The 6479-nt window shown below is 48.3% G+C and overlaps 1 long non-coding RNA gene across 2 annotated transcripts in view; it reads left to right on the top strand.

The window, feature by feature from the left end:
- The window catches only part of LOC106722805, a 26815-nt gene that overhangs the window by 685 nt on the left and 19651 nt on the right, over positions 1-6479 (top strand). The window contains exons 2-3 of one of the 2 annotated variants that reach the window (XR_001358810.2): positions 4584-4717; positions 5915-6214. This is a non-coding gene — a long non-coding RNA (uncharacterized LOC106722805). Of the gene's footprint in view, positions 1-4583; positions 4718-5914; positions 6215-6479 lie in introns of those variants that run through there. The other variant, XR_003096308.1, reaches the window with a different exon arrangement.

Genomic DNA, 6479 nt, shown 5'->3' with positions numbered 1-6479 from the left:
CCCCCCGCTCACAGGCACGCCCGGGCCGGGCACGACTTCCCCGCCACGCGCCCCCCCCGCCATGTGCGGCCGCGCGTCACCACCCTCCGGCCCCGCCACCTGCGCGGGGGGTGGAGCTGGCCCCCCTCCCCCCAGCCGGGAGGCACCACGCCCGCGGGGGGGAGGCGGCAGCAGGAACCGCCCCCGCGTGCTCAGTGTGGTGCCTCCCCCCACACTCCGATTGGTTCGTTCCATTGGCGTGTGTTGCCAAAAATGGGCATGTGCGTGCGACTACGCGAGCGCGGGTTTCCTTGGTTCGGATGACGCGTTCCAGGAGGGATTCCCTGGCTGCGCGGCTCAGCTACCGGCGCTTAAAGGGGCAGACGCCGCGTCGTGGGGGAGGTGCAGGGTCCGGGTTCCTTCCCTCTCTCCGCTGCCGCCCCCATGCCCTGACTCCACCGAGACCACCCCCCCCGACCCTGTGAAGGTGGCCGAGCGGGCAGCCACTTCACGGGAGTCACCAGATAAACCCGTGGGCTTCCCGCAGGAACCACGTGTGGCGCCCTCCCGCCGTGCTCTCGGCCAGGGTCCGTTTCTCCAGGCCCCCTGAAGACCTGGCAGGCCAGGGGAAATGTGATCTCTCTTACTGGACCAGAGGGGAAATTTTTATTTCCTTGAGGAAATTGTTCTTTGCAAGCTTTGGGGCATCCGGGGTGCGTCTACACATTCATTAAGGGCACATCTCGGCATGCACATTTACTGCACAGTAACTGCAATTGCCACCCTACATGTGCAACCCTGTACTGTGCAGTAGCTATGGTGACTTACACCAACTTGAATGTAAATTTGATACCTGCATCATACAGGTATCAAATTTACACCCAATTAGTTACCACACAGTAAGGCACGTGTAGACACCTTGCTGCACAGTATTACTCTGTGTGTGGACTGACTTGGGACTAACTTTAATCCTACAGAGAGTTATTGCACTTCAATGCCTGCACATGTAGACACCGGTCTATTCCTGCTTACTGTACAGTAACGTACTGCACAGTAAATTTAAGATACGTGTGTAGACACGCCCTACTGCTCCTTAGATACTGTGCATTTGGTTTAGTATGTCCTTAATAAAGCACCAACTAAATGCGCAGTACCTAGAGTTACTGCACAGTAGCACCAGCACATGGTGATTTAGTGATGCTTACTGAGTGTTAGCTTAATAACATTGTGCAGTAGTCTATTAGCATGATTTTTGCCGTGACACGCTACTGTGTTACTAGGCCAATACACAGTAAGCGTCTTGTGTAGACGTGCCCAGGGAGTCGTCTGCTGTTTGCCTTCTCTCCTGGGTCGAAATGGAAGCTTAAGCCAAGATGCAAAATGCAGGTCTGTGAAAACACAGATGCACGGCAGGGAGGATCGGAAGCAATAGGGGTGCAAACACTTATGCCAGATTCGCCAGACAAACCCAGAGTTTTCTACTATGAACCCACAGTGTCACAACTGTTCTGCCCTGCGGACATCCGCTACTGCCCTGATTCTCAACCCCGCCCCCCTTCCCCTCCCCAACAGTCGGAAAGTCGTCGGGCGACACTGGTGCTGTAAGGTGGGCAAACACGTGGGGGTCACCAGATAAACCCAGAGATTTCCCACAGGAACCCAGTGTGTCGTACCTGTTCTGCCCTGCTGTGGTTCCCCCCTGCCATGACTCTCAGCCAGGGGTGTCCCCTCCTTTGAGATCCTCCTAAGGGTGGCAGGTGAGACAAGTGCTGTGAAGGGTGCAGAGGCTTGCCGGACAAACCCAGGGATTTTCAATGGGAATTCTGTGTGTCACACCCCTTCTGCCCTGCTGTGGTTCCCTACTGCCATGACTCTTAACCAGGGGCCCCCCACTCCCTGAGATCCTCTTAAACGCAGCAGGCAAGATGAGTACTGCGCAGCGTATACACACTGGCTGTGTCTACATGAGATGCTTACTGCGCAGTAGCTCGTTACTACTGTGCAGTAGTGTCACATGGCACAAACCGTTATGTGACACTACTGTGCAGTAGTAACGAGCTACTACACAGTCAGCATCACCAGGAAGCTGTGTTGGGACGCTACTGAGCAGTAGCTCCACTTACTGAGCAGTCATTTCGTACTTGGGCATGCAAGTACTAAATGACTGCATTTAGTACTTGGGCATGCAAGTACTAAATGACTGTGCAGTAACAGCTGTGCAGTCAGCATCTTGTGTAGACATGGCCACTTACATGGGATTCACCAGATAAACCTGGCGTGCATCCCCTGCCATGCATTTGCATTTTCACAGACCTGCATTTTGCATATTGGCTTAAGGTTCCCTTTGACCCTAGAGAGTAGACAAACACCAGCAGACTTTCCCTATGCCTGAGGAAGGGCACCTGTGCCCAAAAGCTTGCAATGGACAATTCTTCCAACTATAAAATATATCACATTTACTCAAAGGACCTTGTTTGCCTTTGTCCTTAGACCAACACCCAAATAAACCTGGAGATTTCCACTGGGAAATCCAGTGTATCATGCCTGTTCTGCCCCGCAATGCTGCTTCTAAGCTCCTGGCAGCAGACATGGTGCTTTATTACAGCGTTTCTTTTTCCTGTCATTAAAAAGAAGTGAAATTAGTTTTTCAAATAGGGTGCTGCTACGTTCAGGAAAGTTATGGAGGGGCGCCGTGAGTCTAACGTGGTTGAGAACCAGTGATCTGCACAGTGATTCTCAGCCAAGGTGCCTGGAGATCCTTTCATGGGATGCCAGAGGGTGCCATGCAATGTCAGCACTGTAAGGAATGCAAGCGTGATTTCCAAGATAAACCTAGAGATTTTAAATAGGAATCTGTAGCATGAAAAGCATTCTGCTCTGCTGTGGGCTTGCTGAGCTCTTTGCCACAGAAGAATTGCTCAAGTATTTTTCTGCACTCAAAAACCAAGTGAAAATTTAAGAGTTGGCATTTTCTGAGGTGCTCCTTGGGTCTAGAAAGGTTGACAACCTCTGCTCTACACTCTGGGTTGCCCATCTGCAAAAGGGATGTCACAAATCCTATCACCCAGAGCTGGAGTATTTTTTTTAATTAATTTTTGCAAAGCACTTTGATTTGAAAGGTGGTGCATGTATGTTATTTACAGACCTCTGTCTCAAGGTGTGTTAGCAGCACTGCTTGAACACACTTTATTGCATGCCAGCAATTACCATGTTCCCCTAGGTGGAACAACAGCCACTTACTATTTGTCAGTCTCTGCCAGTGCAGGTCATCAGAGCACATGGGGCTGAATAGGAACCTGCAAATCAGCGTTTCCCTTCACAGCTTTAGCAGTAAATATAGAAAAACTTGTGACCCTATTATCTTTAGATATGACTAAATCCCACAGTTTCCTGCATGTGACATTGAGTGCTTTGGTTTCTGAAATGGAAGAACTTTTTTCCTAAAGGTTTCTAAACAACTAGCCATTGAAGCCTCTAGGAAGTGGTAAATGGGTGGAAACTGGAAAAAAAGATTATGTGACATTAAACATCAGTGAAAGATGTCAGAATTGATAGGCCAAAGGGCTTCCCAGCCCAGCCCCTCCTTCAGCCTCTTTAGCATACTACTGCTGCTAAAATCATCTCCTACTGCTGCTGCTGCTCCACCCTCTCAGTGCAAATTCTCTTTTCAGGTCCTCCACAGTTCGCTTCTGTGTGTGTATCTCACCTTCCTTGCCTTCCTCAGCTCTGTTGGGCTGCATACCCTGCTCAAACCTTTTTTCTTTGAATGCTGCCTGTGTTTCCTTCTACTCTCAATTTTGTGGTTTCTTTCACCCTACTCTGTGCATTTGAAAGCAGTCTCCTCCTTGTGTCACGAGTTTTCTCCCTTGTTCTTCCAAGTCTCTGTTTGAGAAATAATAAACCTTTCTTCCTTCCCCTCACAAAACCAGTGATGCTCTGGTGATGCTGGGTATGCATAGTTAGGGTCCCTCTTGTTTTTAACTCTTCTGCCTCCTCCTACAAATGTATTTGTCTGCTTGTGCACTTTAGTACGTAGGCATTGTTTTCCCTATCATATTTATTGGAATCACACTGCAAAACCCTCAGAAACCAGGTCTTACTTTACATTTAGAATTAAACATGGACACTATGAAGCTGTGTATACATGACTTATAATAATAATGTTATGTGTGTATCCACAGAATGTGTACAGAATAGTACTCTCTTTCCATGATAAGCATTTACCCTGTTCTAGGGCAATTACCTATAATGAAGAGGCTAACCTACACTATAGCCTTCTGCTGGCACACCTATGTTGCTCAGGGTTGTGAAGACATGTGATACTTGATTGACAGAGCTGTGCTGGTCCAAGTCTGTAGTGTTGATATAGCTATGCTGGCTTTTACTCTTCTAGCTTGTTACACTCAGGGGAAAGATTGCACGCTTGCTACAGCTTTGCTAGTAGGGCTGGGTCTATACTAGGAACCCATTGCAGGTAGTGTACTGATATCCTTATACAGGTCAGGTGGTCTGGTCTCTATAATCTTGTCAGTCCTTGACTGTTTGGACAAGAAGTAATTTAGGATGAAAACTGAACTTGATTATTGTTGAACATTTTCCACTAGGAACTGGCCTTAGAACCACTCATTTTTGGTGCCTGAATCTGTGATGGCAACTTCAGGATACTACAAAGCTGCCTGGATGTAGCAGGAACCACGCTGGGAGGGTTTGAAGACTGGTGGAACTCAACTAAGACACGGTACCATGCAGTTTCCTTTGTTGTATTAATGAGCACAGAAAGAAAGATAGCAAGCTTAGGTCATGGCCAGGGTGTCAGACATTGTCCTTACCACAAATACTAGTTTTTCGGTAGGCAACTAGAAATGCTGGTTACAGATTAGGAAAACACTGGGCGTGTCTATAAGAGACCTTTAATGTGGAGCTGCCTAATTAGCTCACAGTAAACATCTGAGCATCTACATGTGCCATGCTATTAGGCAGGGGTAAACTAATTAATTCTGCAGCAGGTTAGTACTTGTAAATACAAGTACAATTCTGCCGCTCTGCAGTAACACGTGTAGATGCTGACCTGGCTGGCTGGGGCACAAGGGTGCTTCAGTGCAGGGGCTGCCTGCTGGCTAGCCCCACACTGGAGCACCCTTATGCCCCAGCCAGCTCCTCCGCAGCACACTGAGCTGGGGGGAGCAGCCCCAGATTGGCAGGCTGACCCCATCTGCCAACTAGGGCTGCTCAGACCCAGCTCAACGTGCTGTGGTCCTGGGTGTACATGCAAACAGTACAGCCGGGAGCAATAAACTCTGGCAGATATGCTCTGGAGTTTATTACTTTGGATTAATTGTACGTGTAGACACACCCACTGATGCCAAAACTGAATGGCATACTTTTTATTTAGTCCTCCCTGGCAAGGTCCACCCAGCATTTAGCATAGCTCCTTAATTGCCATGGAAGAGACAGCAACTGAAGTTCAAACTATAAAATCCCATGATGCAACCTCAGTAACAAAATATTTTCCCATCACCACTCAGCTGAGAGTTCTGGGGTTTTTTCCCCCTTGTCCTTTTGACTTTTCTTTCCTGAGAATGAGTTTGGCATTAATAAAGAATTCCAGCTCGTTTTGGACAGTCTGAAAAGCAGCAGCACATCCAGGAGATGGTGTTTAGCACCTGACAAGTCAGTGATTTGGGAGTAAATCTCCTGCTGATGCTATTTGGTTTTCAGCACCTTCATTTTCCAGGCAATTGAAATTCTTGGTCCAAATTAGCTGGTCTATTTCATGCACTGCCTAACTTGAGGGGAGGTGGGGCTAAGGCTATAAAAATAAACCAGTGCCTCCAATTTGCATTGCATTAGGAGTAGGGGGAGTGCGGGGAGAATTGCTTTAATAGGCACTGTGAGTCTATGACGTTGTTTTTCTCTTTCACTGTACGTCAAACAGATGAGTTGCACATGCTTGATCTCCCCCAGTGGAAAGAGAATTCGTTTAAGATGTGAGAGGAGTTAGCCTGCAGTTTTTCTGAGATGAACACTGAAATAAGAAATAATTTACACAAAAGGTTCCTTTGCTTTGGTCATCCTTGAGTGGTCCTGGGATGGATCAGGTAGTGGCTACTTCTGGCCACAGGATGCCAGATTGCTCCTGCTTTGACCTGGGATAATGAACCCCACTATTCTGAATATTTCACCAGCTCAGGTGGTAGGCTTGCCAGCATTTAGCAGGGCTGTTCAGGTCACAAATGTCAGTAGCTGGTTAGACAATAAACTTAAGCAACAGGAGGAGGAACCTATGCCCTTAGCTCCTAGCTGGAGAGAAGGCAATTCATTAGCATCCCATGCCTCCTACTCTTTATAAGACCTCCATGAAGCCCTGCAGGGTTTCAGCTCCACAAAAGGGGGAGAACTTGAGGGGGACCAGAGGGGTGGCTAGCAGTTCTCCTTTCACCTCACACTCACAGCTTGAGGCAGTCCAGCTTATTGCAGATCTAGCCTGTAGCCACTGACAG

Source organism: Alligator sinensis, unplaced genomic scaffold (genome assembly GCF_000455745.1).
Source record: "Alligator sinensis unplaced genomic scaffold, ASM45574v1 scaffold138_1, whole genome shotgun sequence".
Taxonomy (NCBI): domain Eukaryota; kingdom Metazoa; phylum Chordata; order Crocodylia; family Alligatoridae; genus Alligator; species Alligator sinensis.
This window is presented reverse-complemented; position numbering and strand designations above follow the sequence as displayed.